This window comes from Lissotriton helveticus, chromosome 8 (genome assembly GCF_964261635.1).
Source record: "Lissotriton helveticus chromosome 8, aLisHel1.1, whole genome shotgun sequence".
Taxonomy (NCBI): Eukaryota; Metazoa; Chordata; class Amphibia; order Caudata; family Salamandridae; genus Lissotriton; species Lissotriton helveticus.
The window spans coordinates 151,219,158-151,241,433 of record NC_136069.1 but is presented as its reverse complement, the minus strand read 5'-3'; the positions used below and the strand labels follow the sequence as shown (position 1 = coordinate 151,241,433).

General features: G+C 45.3%; 1 protein-coding gene across 1 annotated transcript in view; it reads left to right on the top strand.

Moving 5' to 3' along the window:
- The first annotated feature begins 9,869 nt into the window (after positions 1-9,869).
- The window catches only part of BCL9 (BCL9 transcription coactivator), a 904,233-nt gene continuing 891,826 nt past the window's right edge, over positions 9,870-22,276 (top strand). The window contains exon 1 of the mRNA XM_078656778.1: positions 9,870-10,624. The gene's annotated coding sequence lies outside the window, so the exon portion shown is untranslated. The remainder of the gene's footprint in view (positions 10,625-22,276) is intronic.

The following is a 22,276-nucleotide window of genomic DNA, read 5'->3' as shown; positions in this document are numbered from 1 at the left end:
GTGATAGTTTGCCTGGCACATCATATGATAGTGACCTCATTCGTCAGAGTGGTGGTCCTGGATAGGCATCGGTTTTTGAGCAGACTCAGCCTCCCTCCCGCTTTTTTTCAGTTTTGTTTTCTACATGATTTTATATTTGGTTATGCTGGTCCTCTCCTATTCCTGATTTGCTTTCTTTTCGTTCATACATTCTTGCTAGTCACTTTGTTAGAGTATATTACATTCTTTCTGCAGGAGTGAGGCTAGTCTCTTGCTGCTGTTAAGACAGGCTGCAGCTACACTGGCGGCATGAGGATGGAAGGCAAAGTTTGTGGCAGGTTGAAAGGACGGTGTTTGAAAGGATGTTTGATGGCAGTGAATGCTGGTGTTTCATTGGAGACGTTTCTCATGGTTGGTGGGAATGACTAAGGGTGGGAAGGGATCGGTACTTTAAATGTATTAGTGAGTGGGGGGTTTTATGACTGTAACGTTTTGAAACTAGCTGCAGACTAGTTGTAATAAAGCAGCCTTTTAGTCTCCATATCTGGTCCTATTAATGTGCGCTGGTTTGTCTGATTCCTTAAATTTTTCAGTTATTGTAATTGTACCTTTATGCAGCTGTAGCTTTCAAGAAGATGCAGTCTGTGCTATGAAATGGCTAATTAACCGCACCTTTGTCGCAGACACATCTTCATTTCTCCAACTCAAGTAGGCATGATGAGAAGGGACGGCAAAACAGCTTAGCGAGGGAGAGAGAGAGAAAGCGAGAAGGCAATCCTCTAAGAGTTTGGGATGATAGAATAAATTGAGCAAATCAACAATTGATAGAGGTAAACAATGGAAGGTGATAGTGGAGATTGAAGTACACATGCACTTCGAAGGTACTTAAAAAGTTCTTTAGTCACGACAGCCATGTGCCTCCAGTTCAACCAGCATGACAGATGAACTACTTCAATGTAGTTAAAGGTACATTCAGTAGATAACATCAGTGATGGAAAGAAGGTGGATTGCACCGGATCCTTGTTCAGAAGCTGTTTTTTTGGTCGGATCTGGGATCCGGCCAACTAAGAGAATTACTCTGAATTTATCCTGGTGTTGTTTCCCAACACGAGACACACTTCAGCGGCACCTGCATGTTGTCTGCATCCCATTTGGTGCAGAAACCTGGAATCAGGGAGGGGGCATTCTTATTTTCATTTCGAGCCAGGGTCAAACAAGGGTCTGATTTAAAGGTCTGATTTCTAGTTCGCGCTATATTAAACTCTGCAAAAAAATAAAATAAAAAAAAGGGCCTTCACCCCTTCCTTTGTGAAAGTGTCATCTAGGCTGGGAGCCCTCTGTAGCTTGACAAGTAGATAATTCAATAGAAGGAAACAAAGGCACGTAGCTTATCACTTCACAATTACTTTAGAGAAACTAAGACAGGTGTTTGGCTTTGTTCAATCCCATAATGTATGAGATGTGCATGTACTGTAAGAATGCAAGATTTATCAGTGTGTATGAGTAATTACACTGGCACCTATTAATTTATTTCTTATTTAGTTATTTTAAAGCGCTACTTATCCCAGTGTTAGGTCATGTTATGTTGTGTCATGTTATGCTATGTGTATTTGTAAAGCGCACTATCACCTGCTGGGGTAACCAGTGTAGGGTGTCAGAGAGCTTTACATCACAGACAGAGACAATAAATCATACAAGTGTGTAAATCAATGTCCCAGGTTTGTTACTTAAGACAATGAGGGTTATAAGGTGTGGAAATCACATATTGTCCATACTTGTAGACATTATATGTTAAGATTGAATGGTCAGGAGAAACATAAAGTTGGGATACAAAAAGTAAAGCAGTGATTGGGTTTATCTGTACTAACAAGACTTCATTACTTCACAGAGGAGTCCTTCCTTCCAATATCAGAATACCAACAGATTGAGAAAAAAAAGAATAAGGATCTAAACCCTCGATTTTAGTTTGCATCCATCGCCTTGATGCCACAAAACAGATCACAGCCCTGTATTAGGTTTACAACTTAAGTTGGAGGTAACAAAATGATCTCGGTGTCAAAAGCAGTAACTCAATTACCTAGGTACATAAGATACATTTCGGTGGTCTGCATGCTACATTATGTGCTTTGCAGCAGGCACATAAACCCTTTATGCCAGTGTTTCCAAACTGTGCGTCATGACCTACTGATGTGTCGCATTTGTCACGAAAGTCTAAGCAATAAATAAAGATTCCTTTAATTTCTGTATTTATCTTGTCACATTTGCTGTGCTTCAAAGACAAAGTCTTCTGACAATTAGCTGTTTTATTGTTTAACATGGGGATTATGTTTGCAAACTCCTTTCACTTTGCAGTCAGATAAAGAAAAGTAAAGTGAATTACATGATAATCTTGAAGGGGGTACAGGGAGTTGAAAGGAAAGGCTGCAGTGTGTCATTTTTTTGTAACCCACAACAAAATGTATATAACTGTAAATTAACTGTACATATACAGCAGTTAGGCAAGCAAAATTGAAGCACATTGTACATCTGAAGTGTGATAGAAACAAGATGAAAACAAATCAAGACACTTTACTTCAGGATACACAGATGATAAATATTCACTGAAAACCAGTTTCCAAACATTATTCTTTGTGTACAATATAAGTTTATAAGTAAAGCAATTCTAACCAACAAAGAGACTGCTGCAAAACAGCACATGGACAGTTTTTATTTCATTATTATGTTTATCAAAATAGCGCAAATCAGCCCTTCAAGATGCATAATCTTTCATTCAGTCTGGCTGAGCTGCAAACTGATGTGTGAAGAATAAAAATGTTTTTGAGGGCTTAACATTATGGCTTCTGTGCATTTATGGACTGAACGAAGCATGTATCCATCTTGAAGGACTGATTTGCAATATTTTGATAAAAATAATAGTGAATCACTAAATTGTCCATGTGATATTTTGCAGCGCACCCTGTGTTGGTTAGAATTTTTATTTAATTGGCAGTGTTCATGAGCATTAGGACCCTATGAGTTGAAGCGCCATACTTGTGTATAGATTAAAGACTATCGCTTGTGCAGTCTTGTGAAGCTATTACTGCACTTCTTCTGGTCCTGGAGTTTTATAAGTAAACTGTCTGACTCAAGTCCATTTAAGCTAGGCGGGCCGTGAAAGTTTTCCATTCTAGAAATTGGGTGTGGTTATAAAAAGTTTGGAAAACACTGCTCTATGCTACTTTATGAGTCATAACTCTGATTGGACAAAACACAGAACTCTCCCAGAACTGCATTAATGACCAGAGTTATTTTACCACTATTATAATCCCCTCAAAATTGCTGGACACACAAGGATCTCTGCAGCAGGTGTCTTAACCCTGTAAGATATTTTAAAATGAAGCCTTTGTGACCAATTAAGTGGGCTAGGACAAATTTCAAGCCACATTTGTCCTTGTTGCCAATTTGTTTCCAACAGATGTTTTAATGAATGTTTCAAGCTCCACCCCTTGTAATTCCACCCCCTTTCCTTTGCCGCTCCTTGACCCCCATTTGTTTTTGTTCTGGAGTAAATGTTTTCGAATACCAACACTGGATACGATTCCAGTAAATGTAGACCATGTGTTACACACAACACACTAAACCCTATGTGAGGTAGAACACTATAGAGACGTTGATACAATTTACTTATATCACTTCCTGTAATGTCAGTGAGGGTCAAAGGTCATGTGATGGTGAGCTCACAAGGGGCGACAAAATGTATCTTCGTCTGAGTCAAATACTGTTACACCAGACCAGGTTGTTCATCATCAAATCACTAAGGGGGTGATAACGAGTTTATTGGTCCATAGGACCACTAAACCCGCAGTGGTGTGGGGGCTACCGCCACTCCGGCGGTCTGACCGCCCAATTTTGAGTTTGATGGTAGGACTGCCGCAGGACCACTGCAGCTGCTGTGGAACTGCCGTTCACTGGTGGTGTTGCAGAAGTGTGAGGCAGTATTATGCTGGCGGTGCTGTTGCTGCACCACCAAGCATATTACCAGTTTTCTCACTGCCAACCTTTTATGGGGGTTAGCAGGCCATGAAAAAGCTGGTGGTGAGGGAACTATAGGGGCCCAGTAAGGCCCCCTGGCGCCTCTGGCCATGGGGATGCATGCAGGGGGGCACATGCTGTGCCCCCTGTGTGTGTAGGCACCCCCTTCCTGAACGGCATGGACTGCAGAGTCCATGCTGTGCAGAAATGGGCTTTGGGTGACTTTTTTTTTTACAAAGGTACCGCATTGGGACCGCCAAAGGACCGCCCGCCAGGTGAGAAAACTCGTAATCTGGAAGGCATTGCACCCCCACTCCCACACCACCAAAGTCATAATCAGGCCCTAATTGTTGCATATGTTGTTTGTGCATTGTGGTGTGCACAGTTATAATAGTGGACAGATAGTGTTCACCAGTGGCGGCTCGTCCATGGGGGCGTTTGGGTGCCGCCCCACTGCTTTCTCGCCGTGCGAGAAGGCAGAAACAAATGGTAGTTATTACCGTAATAACTACCATTTGTTTCTGCCTTCTCGCACGGCGAGAAAGCAGAAGTTCCTGGTTGAGAGAGTGGGCGGCGTTACTCGAGAGCAGGAGGGAGCGGCTTGCCCATTGTTGTTAATACTGTCTGTGTGGGCAGCCTCAGGCCGCCCAAACAGACAGTATTAACAACAGTGGGCAAGCCGCTCCCCCCTGCCCTCGAGTAACCCCTCCCACTCTCCCTGTCTCTCTGTATGCTGCAGCATACAGAGAGAAATGACGCGGTTGGGGCAGCCGGCCGCACCAATCAAAGACGCTGCGGTGGAGGGGAGGGAGGCTGCCTGAAACCTTCCTGTTGACTAGCAGCACCCTGGGAATTCGAAAGGCAGACGGCGGGACGGAGTCGGGAGTCTCGGAACCAACTTAAAGGCGGGAAGGTAAGTTAAGTTTTACAATTACTTTTGTCCTGTGATTTTAAGACAATATTGTGAGGGAAATGTATTGCTGCACTCGGTCGTGATTATGCCACTTGATTGATTGAGTATATTTGGACATTACCCTTATGTGGTTATGGATCAGGCGGGCTTTATGGGTACACATGAATGTGCCAAAGGGCATTATCTGTTGCTTTCCTTTCATGTGGTGTTTAGTTGTCCACCACTACTCAACTGCAGATGGTTATGTTTCAAGACGTGACGTCTTTCCAAATCGTGGCGTTGGTGAAATTCTGTGTATGAGGCAGTGCATGGATATATGTGTGTGAATCGTGAATGAAGGTATCGTTGAGGAGGCAAACGCTTAACAAGTTGGTGGTGTCGAACTGTGAGGTGCGGACAACAGTGCTGAGAGTTGTGCCTAATGAGTTCTGTACACTTAATATACCGTCAGCGTCAGTGTTAAATATACATGCATATGTATTACCCCACCTAGTGGCCTTATCGTCCGTGTTACAGAAGATGCATACACATTTTGCGATTCCCGCCGAAGCAGTCGCTTTGCTCACTCATTGTAAACTACAGATTACGTGCCAAATAAAAAAATTGCATATTATTCATAATAACCTTCAAATATGTGTTGTGAACATGTAAATTTTTTTAAATCTGTAACCGTAGTTTATTTGTTCAATTGCTAAAAACGTGACAGGGTGCGTTTCAACCGAATGAGCAGAATGCATTCTTATGACATAAACGCTGGCTGCTGATATCACTGTGTTACTTTGAGGTTGCTAGGCTGGATCCACGTAGGGCTGATTTAGCCTTTACACTTTCTGAGATCGGTAACATTGACATTCCAAAGGGGTCTTTGTAAAATCTGTCCTCTGACTGACAGGCTGCAAAGGTACTCTTGAAATAACTAAGGGTCTCACGTACTAAGGTCAGGTTGCAAAGTTATCTCCGTTTTTTGCACACTGACTGTTTTGCGACCTGTTGTTTATTTTGCAATGTAACTTATGTACAGACTAGTTGGGTTGCAAAGTGTCACACAAGGTCGCAAAAACAACTGCTTCACTGCTATCCCTTGCAAATGGCTGTGAATGAAGGCATGGGGACCTAAGAGGGACAACGTACACCCATTCCTGCGACATCCCACGCCATACATGAAAAAGGCAGCAGCTTCCTAACGGCGGAGATTGGAGTTTTTCTTCATTAGATTAGCTTGAAAGAGCAGAGCAGTTCAAGGGAACACGCTAGATTAATTACCTCCCAACCATATACTCAAAGCTGTTCCTAACAGGGGCCGGGGCCCCCAAATATGTTTGGCCCAGGGTCCCCAAAATCCTTAAGATGTCCCAGTTTGCTCACTCTTTTTTCAGAAATTTCTCCGGGGCGAACCCCCCGATTCCCCCTTTAGTTCTGGCTCGCTCTCTGCGGTGCACTCCCACACTAATTTTACGCCCTGCCACTCTCAAATGTCACCAGCCGCCACTGGTGTTCACTCTGTGAGTTTGCATGAGGCTCCAGCGCTGCTTAAATTTACTGGTACGGAAGGTAACTGGGAAATTAAAGCAGATCGTTTTTTAACTCTAAATCTGAATCTTGGCCGCTCCCAAACATTTGAATGTTTCTGCGCATGTAAACAGGAAAAGAGAATAAACAATTTTTGCCGGAAATGGATAAAGATCTGTATAGAGGTGACCCTGCAGAAGAGCTAGGGACATTTTTTTACGATGGGTGGTATGACAGACTAGACAGCAGCACTGTCCAAATGAGGGCGAGTTAACAGGTGTGGCAACACACACGCACACAGCATAGTGCAGAGGTCTTCAAACTTTTGAAGGTTGAGCCCCCCCAGCTGAATTTTTTTAAATGTCGGGCCCCCCCACCACCTGACAGAAATTTCTGGAATCTGGTACACTACATAATCGACCGCCACCCGCATATCCCTGGCCATATCCAGCAAATAATGTTCAAAACAATGAGTGTTTCCTCCTTCTCCATGAATTCCCTCACTACCACTCACCAACAATGCACCTCATCTCTCTATAGCACCTTTCTGGCAAACATATAATTTTTTTATAGTGCTACTCATAGTTTCATCATACTCAAGGGCATATGTACAAGCCCCTATAGACACCACACCGTCACTTTTTAAGACATTGTGGTGGTGATGGGGGCATTGCAGTATTTACACGACAGAGTTAAGCCACTTAACTTGGCTTAACGCTGCCTTGTAAATAAGCCACAACCACACAGGACCGCCATACTCCATCACATCATCCTGGCTGCTCTGATGTGGACAGCACCACAGGTGACCAACTCATAGCAACCCGGCATCAGCTTTCATGAGCCAAGCTCCACTCCCCACAGAAACTCAAAGTTATCTGCAATGAAAGCAACTGTAGCCCACAAGGCTCTGCCACCATACAAAATCAGGTAGCTGCTGAGAAAAGGAAAAAAAGGAGGAGGTGGCAAGGGGAGGAGGCTCATTTACAACCAAAACTTTAGTGAATTCCGACAAGAGAAGATAATGTATTAAAACATTTAACTACTTAATAACTTCCAGTCAGGTTTCTATAATCGTTTCTATGATGGACACAATCCCAAAACTGTAATGGTCAATATTGTGAATGATGCTCACCAGACACTTAACACATTAGAGACATGATGCCAGTGTCTTAAGAATCTCAGAGGTGTGTTTCACATTCTGTATGAAATCCTTTTGAGCACTCTCCACAAGATTGCCAACTGTGTAATTATTTTTTGTTTCTGGCGCACAATTGATGTCGGTTTGTGAAAGTACCAGCAATATGACAGCAACACCCAATATGTATCGATAAAGACAGCACATAAAATAACTCGTCACAATTTTAACGTGATAATTTGCCTCGGAAGATAGGGGGTTAATAATTTGGCTGTCAGGCATGTTAAAATGGGCACAGCCTTATAATGTATTATTGCTCTGTTTAGATAGGAAAAAACAACAAAGGGCTGCTTCAAACAAGAAAAAATAACTGTTTAAAGCAATCCTTTTCAGTCGGGGAAAACCAAATGTGCATCTTTTATTCACTAAAATACAAATTTGCTGGGTCGCCTACAGCTGAGCACTTCCTGTTCAGGCTAGTTGGGTTAAGAGCCCTTTACTTCAGCTCCAGACTGACTCTCGTCTCTTGCATGAAATGCCCTTCCCCATAGCATTAAGCAATCACTGCATAAGAATGTCTCACGGGGCACAAAGACGACAGTCTCAGCACTATTTGGGCTGCATAATTACGGTATATCACATCGTATCATGACCGAGAGGGCTGCGAGGACCTCCCGCCAGTATATGCATAGCCATGAGAAAAGTAAAAGGCCAGCAACCTCCTTCCCACACCCTTCACACCTAGTAGTGTTCATGAGGAGTTCGAATGTTGTCAGGAGACAACTACAGTTACCAGGGGCCCGAGCTGGGGCAGGGGCTTAGGCTGAGGGAGGAAATAAATATCGGAAAGCACTGCAAATGTTAGCGCGTTAGTACGCTACAATGACCTAGTCACATAGCTCAGGACAGTACTGTAGCTGCAATTTATATGCAGTTACGGAGAAGTATTTTTAACATGCAATTGATCACAACAGTCAATACATTACCCTCTCCCAGGCACTTACTGATTATTCATCATAATCATCACTGGGCAGAAGTGCTCGGATGGTGGCTCTAGGTCCCAGTTGCTTTAGATTTTACTTCTCTACCGCAGATGGCTGTATCAGCAGCTCTTAGCCTGGCCTGCAGCCCTGCACTGCCTAAAGCAAAAGCAGTATTTGTAATCCTCTATACTAGCGCTGAAAACGGGGCAGCATTGCGGTGAGGTTAGAAGGAGCAGGAGCTCCACAGAACTTCAAAAAGCGCGGGCGGCAGAAAGTCAATTAACTTTACCAGTGGGCACTGACTGCAGTGACGTCAGTTTAAGTTCGACGCCACCTGTCTGCTCGGGCTTTAAAAGACATTTTTCCTGTTAATGAGTCTTTAATGGTTTTCACCCCTTCTTTGGGCCCCTGCAGCTCCACTCTGCCGTTTGTTTCTTCAATCAGTGGCGGACAAATGTGAGATTTACGGAGGAGTGCGCGCCCCCCCTGAGACGGTGTCGGGCCCCCCCAGGGGGGCGCGCCCCACAGATTGAAGAACTCTGGCATAGTGGGACCAAAGGAAGAACAGTCTTGCGCAGAGGTCAAAGCAGGATGCTAACCTCGCAATTCCTTTTGGCATCACATTGTAGCGTTTCTATTGCATACATGCCCAACCTGATCCTGGCGGGGGCCTCCTGACTTTTGAAGTTTTATTTATTTATTTATTTGTGGGTTTATATCGCGCTAGATTCGACTCCCGGAGGGGTATCTCTGCGCCTTTGGCAGCCACAACAACACAGATGGAGGAAAACCAGCTAGAATGTATGCTAGAATTGGAACAGAAAAGTTTTAAGTTGTTTCCTGAATGTTAAATGTTCAGAGCATTGTCTGAGAGCTCTAGGGAGACTGTTCCATAAAGAGGGCCCAGCCACAGATAGAGCCCTGCCACCATGTCTAACCTTCTTTGCCAGGGGGTTAAAAAATTTTTTTTTAATTTAGCCATCTCCCGCATGAAATTGCCTTTGCTTCAATAGAAGTCAATAGGAAAAACACAACTCTCCAATTTTTTTAAGCCTCCCCATTTCTTGTTCTAAAATGTTGCCATGCATACTATTGTGCTTCATACCACTGAGGCCACAAGGCGCTTTTTGGGTTTCTCGGCAGTTCGTTGTGCTGGGATCACAGCATGCGGGTTTATATGTGACTTATGCATTGAAATTATAGCATCGCGCTTGCCTCCTGGGCTACTTTATAGTAAAGGGGCCTCGAGAACGCACGCTTTTCTTGGAGCTGCCTAGCCAATCTTTTCCTCGCCTAGTTGAACTCGTGATCCCAACCCGCTAAACCAACACACGCCCCCCTCCTGAAAAAATATGAGTGGTGAGGTGCCCGGGGAAGGGCAGCGTTTAGCAAGAACACAGTGTGTTTGGAGACATTTTTATTAAGTATCATCTGCTGTGATTTCTCGGTCCTCGGTTGCAGCCCATCTCTTTTGCTGTGTCTGGTGCAGCAGCGGAGAACCAGTAGCTCCCCCGTGCTGGCTCCCCCCGCTCTTTGTATTTATTTATCTGCCGAGCCTCCGTGTGCAGGAGGCTGCCTCCTCCCCGCCTCCGGGTCCCCAGCAGCAGCAGCGCGCTGCCTGTGCCTGCTGCCGCCCGGCCGGGCCCAGGCTGCCTGCCTGGCTGCCTGTCACTGGAGCTCTCCTTGGCCTTCCGCGGAGGGAGGAAGGAGGGGTGCTGGATGGGACGGGAGAGGAGGGCGGGGGCCGGGGGAGGAAAGAGGGAGGGAAAGGAGGTGGGAGGAGGGAGAATGTCTTGTTTGTGGCTTGTCAGCAATTGCTTGAGACAAGCTTCCATGTGTGAAAGCTACTTGGCATGAATGCCTGGGCCGTACCAAGTCTGGCGCGAGGGGGGGAGCCGACAAGCAGGCGGCACGGACCACGGCAGACAATAGGCCCCTAAAAGTGTCCCCCCGGCCAAGTTGCTTTGATGTGTGGCGGGGGCCAGGCCGGCGGGGGCCCGTGGGTAGCAGGACGGGGGTCTCTCTCGGGCGGCGCGCACTTCTCCCCTCAGTTTCTGGAAAGGAATCCGGAGGCGCTCTGCTGGTGACACAAAGGTAAGCGAGGCTGCATTCCTGCTGCTGCTGCTGCCTTGTTTGCTCAGCCTGCTGCTGCTGCTGCATGCCTGGGAGTGGATCCTGGGGCCGTGCGCTTGGGTTAGCACTCAGTGGATCCTGGGCTGGTGTTGCTCCCACAGCAGTGGATCGCGTGGCTTCTGTCTGTAATGGATCGGGGTGCTCTTTCGGTGGATTCAGGGGGTGCAGTTGTTTTTGAGTGTGCCTGTGACTGCACCCTGGGCAGTGTTTATTCCCTGAGCAGTGGATCCCGGGGCTGCGCTCAAGATTCCATCCTGTGGTGCTGATCCCCTTGTGGAGTGGATCTTGGGCTGTGTGCTTGCTGCCTGGACCGGGGGTTCTTGGGCTGCTTCCAGCTGCGAATTATGAGTTTTTGTATTCTCAGAGGAGTGGATCCTGTGGTTGTCAGTAGTGGATCACAAAGTTAATAGTGCTTTCAGAGAGGATCTGCTGATGCAGTTCGCTTTTGAAGTAGAGCCTGGTCTGGGGTTGCAGCCTGAGCAGTGGCTCATGGGGCTCCTGTCAGGATTGGATCAAAAGGTTGTGGTTGGTTTCTGATGAGTGGATCCTGGTTTTACTGTGACGAGTGGATCGCCAGGCTGTTCTATCAGCTATCTGAATGGATCCTGCTGTACAGTTCTTGTATGGAGTGGATCCTGGGCTGGGATTGGCCTTTAAGCAGCGGATGTCGGGGCTGCTATCAGTGGTAGATCACTTTGTTATGGATGCGCTTCGACTGCATCCTGGGATACAGTTCTCTTTGTGGAGTGGTTCTGGGTGCCTTGTATTGGATACTTTGCTGGGGCTGCTCTGTATGCAGTGGATCCTGGGGCTACTGTCTGGAATAGATCACAAGGTATTGGGTGCTTTCTAAAGAGTAGATCCTGGCCTGCACCTTTCCTCTTGGAGCGCATCCTGTGCTGGAGCTCCGGTCAGAATTTGAGCATGGTACTTTGTCCTTGAATGAGTCCCCAGACTATGGTGCTCTTAGAGGACTGCACCTAGGAACTGTGAACACAATACAGAGTCACTCTTCTTGCTTTTCTCTTGGTGGATCCTGGAGTACAGGAGTTGATTCTTGACAGGCTTACTCTCTGGAGAGCGAATCCTGAGGCCTTAGGTTCTCTTTGAGGAGTCAGTCCTGTGTTTTTTTCCTGAGGAGTAAATCTTGTTTCTGCGTTTTTAAGGAAGTAGATCCTGTAATGGTGTACCCTTCCAGAGTAGATCCTTGAACTGAGAGTGGTGTCTTATAATGCATCCTGGGACAGGAGGTGCTCTCTGATGTCATGTTGGCATTGACCGAAGAAGCCATTACAATGCGCTCTGACACGAATCTGTAAACTCTGTGAAGTAGAGTGGATCCCAGAGTTTTGTCTTACAGACCCTGGAGCAACCATTTCCCAGAAGAGGGATTTTGCCATCAAGTGGCAGAGAGGTGCTCTCTGACACTGAGGGTTGCCAAGTCACAAGACACCATGTTTCAGGCCCTGGGCTTTCATGTAACAAATAGGTGCGTTATAAGAGTTGTAGTCAGTTAAATTAATTTATTGTGCAAACACGCTTGAAAATATTGATTTTAGAACTGCTAGTAAGAGACTGTGACCGGTGTTCTCAGCCGCCATGGAGCGATCCGGCAGCCATGACTGAACCCATGGTGGAGAGCAGATGAGAAACAGAGAAGATGCACCAGAGCAGAGTCCTGTGCCCCAGGGCTTGCATAGGCACACCAGAGGAGGCCTGCAACCAAGGGCCATTTCTGCGCTGCTTTGATTGTGCTCCTTTATGATGTCTCGTTTAAGGTGTGAGCTGGTCACTCCTACAGTGGTTGTCTTACTGTTTTGATATTTATAGCAGCATTTTCCCTGTGTAGTGCAGGTGCCAGGAAGCAGGAACCAGCACTATGTGAGATGTTCACACCTTACTTAGGGTAAATTGAGGTCTCTGCTTATGTGTTATTCTGGGTTTCAGGGGAGCAGCCTCCTCTTCCTCACCCTGGCTGCAGAGTCTCATTCCACCACAGGTCCATTTCCCTCCAAAGAGACGAATAAAACGTGTGGAAAGGAAAAGTTATTGTTTCACGCACAGTTTCATTTTTTTTTCTTATGTTTAGACGGGTACAAATCATAACAAAATTACATCTGTGTTTTATTTTTTGAAAGTAAACTCTTGTGTATGTTTCTTTTGTGTGCAATCATGTGTTGAAAAGCAGTGGGACCTCCTCCTTTCTCTTTCTCTTTCTCTCTGGTCCCTGCTTTACCTGGGTGAGGTGCAAATGGCTAAAGGGATCTGTTTTTCAGCACGTGCTCAACAAAACTTCAAACACTTTGCCTCATGAATTCATAACCAAGGCAAAAATAAATCTAACACCTGTTTGAATGCATTGTTTATTTATTCATCCGGACTTAATTAAATTCGACAATTTGCAAATGTTTTTTTGGGTGCGGTGAAAGGCTGCCTGTAGAAAAATATACAAAGATGTGTACAGTTAATATATTTGCACATCTTTGACATTGTGTGATCATTTTAGACCGGATTTTGCAATATACTTGCTGGGTTGGGAAAAAAGTAATAAATGTAGTCTTAGTTCATATATCTTTGGATCATAGTTTGCTGGGTCCCATATAAAATGAACAACGTCTCTGGAGATTGAAAACTGTATTTTCTCAACTCTTGATTGGTAGCGTTTTGAAATATTTTATAGCAATCCCTCCTTCACTTGCACATCGCTGTATTGCTTTGCAAAACCTTGAAGTTATATAAATCCACAAACTTACATACAAAATTAATTAACTGTGCATGTTCACCTGCGAAACCTGTGGATTTCACTGGTGCGATAGCCAGTGGGTCTGAGGACCTTTCCACGTGGGTCTGTGAGTTACTTGCAAGTGATGTGTTTCGCCCGCCTCTTCCTTTCATGAGGTGGACGAGTCTGGGTGCTACATCTATGTGTCCTTTTCATACCCGCTCTTCCCCAACCTTTGTCCGTATGAGGGTAACAAATTAAATATCGTTAGGTTCGGTAAAAATAATGTAAGGCTGGCAACAAGCAGTTTATAAACAGCAAATTGACATGAGGTTTTTTGCATGGGACATATTTGGCGCTGATTACTAGCAAAACATTTCACAACAGCAATTTTGTGTCAATTACAAGCATATTTGACTTGCAGTCAAGCTCCTTGCACAGCTGACATCTGTCTAAAGAGAAATCCCCTTTGGGTAAATATCACACAACCAACATTAATTTTGCCATAAACACTTATTCCACACCAGTGGGATGAACAAAGAGGAAATGTAAAAATTAAATATTAAAAATATACAATTTATTTTGAAGATTATTAAAAACATATCAAACGACATCTGAGACATAATTCAGCCTTATCATAAATACAATTCTCATCAGTTAACAAAACAAGTACATTTACAAACAAAATGTCATAAATAAAACATATACAAAAACATTGTAAAAGCATAGAAATGTGAATAGCAGTAAGGTAAAAATCATTCCTATTTAAAGAGAGAAAATACAGTAGTCAACCAGGGATCAATTCTTATTTATATTCCGAGCTTCATTCAGAGAAATTGTCTCCACAGACTTAAAGTAATTTCCACTCATATAGGCATCTTGTCCTGTGTCTCAAAAGGACACTTTCAGTCCGGATGTTCTGACTACACCCCTTTTACCTTCATAATGTAAGTATGATGTTGCCAGTCCCAGCACACTTCATGCAGTTGGCTCTGAAAACAGACCTGGCTGAACTTTAACCTCATGACATTGGCTCAGGTGAAAGCGGTGTGCTGGGTATGAGGAATTCATAGAAACGAATAATCTATAAAATACCTACCAGAACTTGAACCATCATTTGATGCTTATATAACAGATGAGGGGGGATGATAAATCTGCGACCTGCTGGTTACACACATCTGTGAGCATGTGGGTTACTCATTCTCTCCATGTTTAGATGTAGAGGGCTACAAACGTCATCAGCTGTTGTCCTTATGTACTCTTGCATTGAAAAGTAGAGTTCTCAGGGGAAGAGGTGTGGCTCTAAATATTAATAAGACAGCAGGCAGATAACTCTACTCCACCCCTTACTCGTGCCTTGCAGGAATTTTACCCGCCCATTTGTAGGGAAGAAACCCATTTAGCCCCTAACTGCATTGGCATGGTGTCATTTCTTTTCAGGCAGACCTCTTTCCCCATCCATATGTGAGTTCACGTACAAAGGACATGCCTGCTGCTGTCTTGCGCGTGCTGTCAGGAATACACACATTCTCCATTAAAGAAATAGTCAAGACCCAAGTAGATGTTGATGCTACCTCTAGTTCAGCTAGGTCTCACTGAGCTAACAAGGTGTACTGAACACCGGTACCTTGCCATTCCTTATCATCACAGGTTGATGTGTGGTAGGATACAACAGGGTGGCTAGATTCTTACTTTATGTTATTGATTTGAAAATGGATGAGATGTATTAATAAAATATTTTGTGTGTTTATGTATACTTTATTGTAGAATTGCCTGATGGTATTTTAGATATAATTTGCACATACTAAGAGTTGTTTTTAATAATGTACATTTGGAATTAGAAACCGGATGAGTTAATTTTTTTTACTCCTTTATTTACACATCTCTACATTGTGGCCATTTGATGAGATAATTCCTGCTCAATAAATAATAGAACAACTACTAGCAAAACAAAAATGATTTCCTTCTATTTATAAGACATCTGTGAGATAAAGAATGTAATGTGTGATAATTCAGTGTACGTTTGAGATGTTATATAGTCCCTCAAGCACTGCAATAAATGCTCTCTGTAGGAGGCAGAATGATATACTTGACACCCAGTAGAATGAGGCGAAAGACAGATGCTCCTCTGGGTGAGTCAAAGCCAACTCTATACATATTTTAAAGAACTGATAACAATAGCTCTAGCAGACAACTAGGCTGTGAAGCCAGACCTTAATGTTTGTTACTAGGAAGGTCCTTTATTGCTTTATATATTAATACCTGCTCTGATGATATTGATTTTTGTCTTAGTAGTAGATCTTTATACACTTTGGAAATAGACAGTCTAGACACCAAAGTAGAGTGATATTCAACAGCCACTTCAACAGCCCCTTTTATGGATATATGTAAGAAAACTAGTGATTATAACTTCTTTGGGTCGAGCTCATGTGGTCACTGCAAGGAGCAGTTTTCTCTTTTAACCCCAATGATTTGGAAGACAGCATTTAGCACTGTTTGAAAAAATGCAAACTTTGCATTTTTGCAACTCTGAATCATATTGTTTCTTTAATGAATAGGATAAATGCTCCTAATTAAGTTTTCCCATATATTTACATCAGTGCATTGTAGTCTGCTGGAGTTTGTTTTATGAATGTCAGGTAAGTTTGGCTGTTTAAGTAGGTGGAGTATGTGCATACTCCATTCATCACCCTCATTTGGAGGGTGTCACCCATCTAGCAATCACCCTCCTAGCATGCCAGAATGCTTCCCATAGACTTCAATGACGTCACACTTTTTGCACAACTTGCTTACCTTCCAAAATCTGTTATCACTTTGATTTAAATTCAATGGGATCACCCGCCACAAACACCTGACTCCACTCATCTTGTGACATAATAAGTTGAGCGGCGTCTGAGCATCCTGATTGGATGCTGTGATTGACATGTTGAGAGTGTGTACATGTGAGAGGAGTCCACCATTAACAGGAAAAGTTGCAGCTGACTAGACCATAGTCTTTGAGGCTGTACACAAGAGATTCCATAGGGTTGAAATTATTCAAGTTGGAGTCGTACTGGAGCACCACCTCTTCTCCCCGGAGTAGTGGGCCTTCAGGCCTCATACCTTAGTTCAAGGTGGGTGCAAAAAGTTGGGATAAACATGTGAAGCATCGATATTCAGTTACGATCCATGATTCCATCATCCTGGAATCATTCGGGGGCTAAAGCTAAGTTTACTATTCTACTTGCAGTCCACAACATTTTTGGGAAAGGGCAAGTTTGGAGGGTTTATTTATAATCCAACTCACCGCTTGCAGTATTTTGGGAAAAGTTAAACATTTGCACATATTTTAAAACAGAGTTGAAATTTAGCAATGTCGGCAGGTACTGCTCTTTGGTTGCTGCAGAAGGCAAAAAGCTATGGATGCTATTTATTTATTTATTTATTTTAGGACAGCTGGATTAACAACGGATTGCATAGTTGGGGTGATGTTAATCGGATATTAAAGTACAGTTTCTTTAAGGGCTTTTTTGCCAAGTTACCTAATCAAGTGCACACTAGCTAGGAAGAGGGTTATTAGGAGATATGAGTAGTAAATAACTCTCAGAAGAGAAAAGGTAGGTCTACTAAAATAATAATTCCTGACCATATATTTTGTGGGTATGAATGGGTTCCATATGTTAAAATCTGAAAATGATAAAGGTTCCTTTTATTAGTAGTTGTAGTTTAAGAAGCTCTTGGAGTACAAATCCAGCCAGTCCGACTTGCTGTCAAACAATTGAGTTAACTTAAGTATCATTTAATTGATTAACATTAATTATAAGGCTTAGAAACGGCAGAAGTGTGGTACGAAACACAATATAACAATTGGTTATTCAGTGTTTTAAAAGAAATGTATGCTGATTAATCAACGTTTTTTCGCCTTTGGATTTTTCTATAAAGAAATGCCAAACGGGGAATGTGTAGTGGCGAGTTGTGTCTGATTCATTGCTGAGGACTCAACCACCAGCTTAAATAATTAGTTGATAAGCGAACAACTTTGCATTTGTCCTAAGATGTTGCAACAGCTTTTTAGGTCTCGCCTGTCGATGCGCATGCGCATCGAGCTTGCGAGACTATGGGGGCTTATCCACTCTTTGTCCAACTTGCAAGGAATCGTGGCGATTCCTTGCAGTGCCCGTGACTTTTAAGCTCAATGCGCATGCGCATTGAGCTTAAAAGCGCGTGCACATGCCCCCAGCCGCCTGCCTTGCCTACTCTCCCGCCCCCTCACTTCTTGATTGCACGGCCGCTAGGCCGTGCCTCCCCTACTCTCCTCCCCCCTCCTCCTCCTACTCTCCTCCCCTGTCTGCCTGCCGTGTCGCACCTCTCCCCTCTCCGCCCCTCCCCTGCCCGCCGTGCTCTCCCCTCCTCTCCTTTCCCACGCTCGCCTCCTGAAAGTCGTCTTCGTTTTGTCTCACCGCTCTCCGTTTACTTTCCTGCCTCCCCCTCTTTCACCCCTTTCTATTTTATATCCCCAATTTTCTCCTTTTTAGTTTTTGTTTATTCCACTTCCCCAGCAGCACCGCACACACGCCCCTCCCCCGCTGTCCCCTGGAGCAGCGCGCAGACACCCGCTCCCTCCCCCGGTGACATGTCTCTCGCTGCCTCTGTTTGTGTTGGTGCAGCGAGAAATGTTCTGTCACAATCCCGTCCGTCAAATCCGGCTTCGTATCCTCACTCACAATGTCACGGGCACCGCGGCCTGTGCCCTCACACCTCCGACGACCACTCGGTGCAAATACGGACTCTCTCCCTCAGTACTGCGTCATCAGTGCCTCCCACGGCGACCCCCTCTTCCAACAGACCACCCTCCCAGACCAGCAGCCCTCCTCTCCCTTTCACCCCACAGAAACCGTGCCCGCACTCATGACGTACACGCCGTCCTTTCCTACCCACACACCTGCACTCACACTGCCTCTCATCTTCTGCATCTCACAGCGACAGTCTCTCCTATTCCAGGCGTCCCACGCTGAGTCTATTTCAACTCCGGCTTCCCACAATGACCGTTTCTCCCGCCTCATTGACAGTCTCTCGTTTCCAGTGTCTCTATCTCCTGCATCCCACACTGACAGTCTCTCTCGTATCCTGCACGCCACACTGACAATCTCTCTCATTTGCTGCACCCACCCTACATGACAGTCTCCCACGCCTCGTACACCCAGCAATTACAATATCTTACGTCCCCTGCACGCCACACCGACGGTCTCTCTCGCCTCCTGCACTCCATACTGACAAGTCTCTCTCGAATCCTGCACGCCACACTGACGCTCTCTCTCATTCCTATACTCCACACTGACAGTCTCTCTCGAATACTGCATGCCACACTGACGCTCTCTCATTCCTATACTCCACACTGACAGTCTCTCTCGAATACTGCACGCCACACTGACGCTCTCTCTCATTCCTATACTCCACACTGACAGTCTCTCTCGAATCCTGCACTCCACACTGACGGTCTTTCTCGCCTCCTGGATCTTAGGCTGGCAGTCCCTCTCATCTCCAGCATTCTACAGTGACACTCCTCTTTCATCCTGCATGTCTCAGCTGCCTTTTAAATCATCTACGCTCCGCGCTCCACCAGACAAAGGCACCACGAAGCTTTGCTGAGCGGCTATAACTGTCAATGCCTAGAGCGTGGAAACAAATGTCTGGAGCTCGTGTTACAAACACCCTACAGTTGTAGCTAACATGGCATAGCCTCGGGCAACTAATGGTATAATATTGTGCTCTCCATAGCTACACAGTCCTGGACGGCTGCATTGCCCATTGTTGCTCCACCGGGGCAAGAGCTGTGCCACCCTTTGAAGATCCCCGCTGGCTTTGTAAATAAGCCCCGTCTGGGTTATATATATGCCATTTGGCTATCATTAACATCGAGCAGAAGACCTTTCTGTGCCTCCCCTACTCTCCTCCCCCCTCCTCCTCCTACTCTCCTCCCCTGCCTGCCGTGTCGCACCTCTCCCCTCTCCGCCCCACCCCTGCCCGCCGTGCTCTCCCCTCCTCTCCTTTCCCGCGCTCGCCTCCTGAAAGTCGTCTTCGTTTTGTCTCACCGCTCTCCGTTTACTTTCCTGCCTCCCCCTCTTTCACCCCTTTCTATTTAATATCCCCAATTTTCTACTTTTTAGTTTTATTTATTCCAGTTCGTGTGTCACCTCTTTCTTCCTTTGCCCATCCAACCTCCGTTTTTGTTCTGCCTTTGTCCCTGCTCAGCAGCCCCGCATGCCTTCCCCAGCAGCACCGCACACACGCCCCTCCCCCGCTGTCCCCGGAGCAGCGCGCAGACACCCGCCCCCTCCCCCGGTGACATGTCTCTCGCTGCCTCTGTTTGTGTTGGTGCAGCGAGAAATGTTCTGTCACAATCCCGGGAAATATCACCACCTCCGGGGATTATTTATTAACAAGCGGGCTCCTGCCCCGCCTCTCTCCTCATTCGATCTCTCTCATTCGGCTTCTTCTGCTGCTCTCCCCTCCTCTCCTTTCCCACGCTCGCCTGGGAGCCCTAATGAAATGTATTGACGCGGGGGCTTAAAAAGTTTGAAGACTAGGGCTCTAGGGCCTATTGGCTTAGCCTGTGGCCAATGTTAAGCTCCAAACTCCTACGAAAGGTGATGTCACCCATCAAATACAGGTAGCCCCGCCCACACTCCACAAACACCCTCTGCCTAACAGCTGAACAAAGCCACACTTGCGTCGAAGTGGAAAGTCCCCGACGATCTCTGTTCGATCTTTAGTCTGCTTTGCTTTCACTTTCTTTTAAGACAGTAAAGTTAGCATTTCCAGGAAAGGAAGGACACCCACGCGCAGTACATGTGAATGCCCTCACCCTCACTCACCCTCAACCCCTCACCCTCACTCACACTCACCCTCACCCACCCTCACGCTCACCCTCACTCACCCTCAACACCTCACCCTCACACAGTGCAATAGCTCTCAGACCATTTCAGTTACAGCTTTTATAAATATTTATGGCTTTTTTTATTTGTAATTCTTTAGCATTGGCTACAGGAAACAAAAATGCTAAACATTTACAAAAAAAACCCATAAACAATTCTAAAAGCACTAACTCTAATGGTGCGAGACCTATTGCATTTCCAATGCTTGTTTAATGAATGAGTGTTCGTTAACTTGGCTATTTTAATATGTGTATTTGCATTATTAAATAGGGTGACTAGTCCCGGTTTTTAAAGACTTTCCCAGGTTCCCAACACTTTTTTCAAAACAAAGACATTTCCCGGTTTTTGAGAGAGGGCGGATGAACGTTAACATTAAACACAGAGCTGTGCAGGTTCACGTTTCATCTGACCCTTTTATCACAACAGAGACACAATTTAACTTTCACAGAGGCACCTGCCATGGTGCCTCGCCTCATTCATGGAGCACTGCAGGATTTGATGAGGGCTGAACGAGGTCTGCAGTGTCCACGAACAAGGCCGGGCTCAGCAATAGCCTGACCCTGGTGCTCTTGACAGCAATGATGCCGGGGTGGGAACGTTTATCTCTCGACATATATGTATGCATATATATATATATATATATATATGTATATTTGTGCATATAATTGCGTATATGTGTATATATACGCACATACATCTATATGCATATTTATATCTATGTATGGATAGATAGATAGATAGATAGATAGATAGATAGATAGATAGATAGATAGATAGATAGATAGATAGATAGATAGATAGATAGATAACGTGTCAACATTTAGTCTTATTTCAATGTATGTTCCCGGCCTGGTTTTTGATTCTGAAAATCTGGTCAAACTATTTTGAAAGGTTTTTATTTTTAATGTTTAGCACTTTAATTGGAAGGGGTGTGTGTTAAGTGCATGACTTTTATAGATTTTTTTAACATATGATTAGAAATAAAAGTTATACCAAAATTGTAGGGGAAATAAAATACCAGCTGAAACTTATACACCCCATTGTTGAACAAAATGTAACAGAAATGTTCTCTACAGCAGCTCATCGGAAGACTGAAACTCCTATGCTAATACTGTATCCAGTAGAAAACATTTGTAACTGGCCAACTGGAACTTCCAGCAGTGTTGGCTCTCTCCCTCCCACACCGAGATGAGCCCCCCATTCTCCGACCCATAATAGCGGGAGAGAAGGAGGGTGGCGAGGCAGTGCACGTCCCCAGGCTGCAGGGCCAGCCCGCCAGCACTGCTGTGCTTCCTAAAGGTCAAAGCAAGAAAAATGTAGCCGTTTCGGTCCGTCCGGGGCCCCTGGGAATACCCCCTGGAGGCGCGCGGAGCTGCAGGAAAAGGCTGCCTTCCTAATATATGTGCCAGTGGGCCATTTGGTATGGATTTTATGCTCGCCTCTGAGTGAGTTATGGCGGCTCCTCCCCTCGTTCATCTGTGAACATAAAATCCATATGAAGCGGCCCGCCGGGAGCAGCCCTGCTTATCTCACGGCGGCGGCGGCGCTGCACGGGGCCGCTTCCCGCGCTAAACTGGCCGCGGCCGGCGGTGTTTAACGGAGGCTGAGCCGCAGCCCCCCCTCCACCCCCCATTATCCGTCCATGAACCCTGAAGAGGCCCTCCTTGTCTCGCGGTTGTAGATGTGTTTAGCGCGGGCTGTGGGCCTGAGCCCAGCTTGTGTGACGCAGATTCATCTGACAGTCAGTAGAGGAAGCGGAAATGCTGTTCAGTACATCGCAGTTGCATCTCTGTAGCGCTGCATAACGCTTCCGATGCACCTAAGCGCTTTTGCTGGATGGGAAGCAGGCTACTACATTGGGTTTGGACCATGATTGAGCTCAAATGGATGACTAAGGGTTGGGCTTTAAGTGGGATGCAAAATGTGGGAGGCCTCTGAAAAGGGGCGTAGCTAGTGTAATTAAGAGTGTGGCTTAAA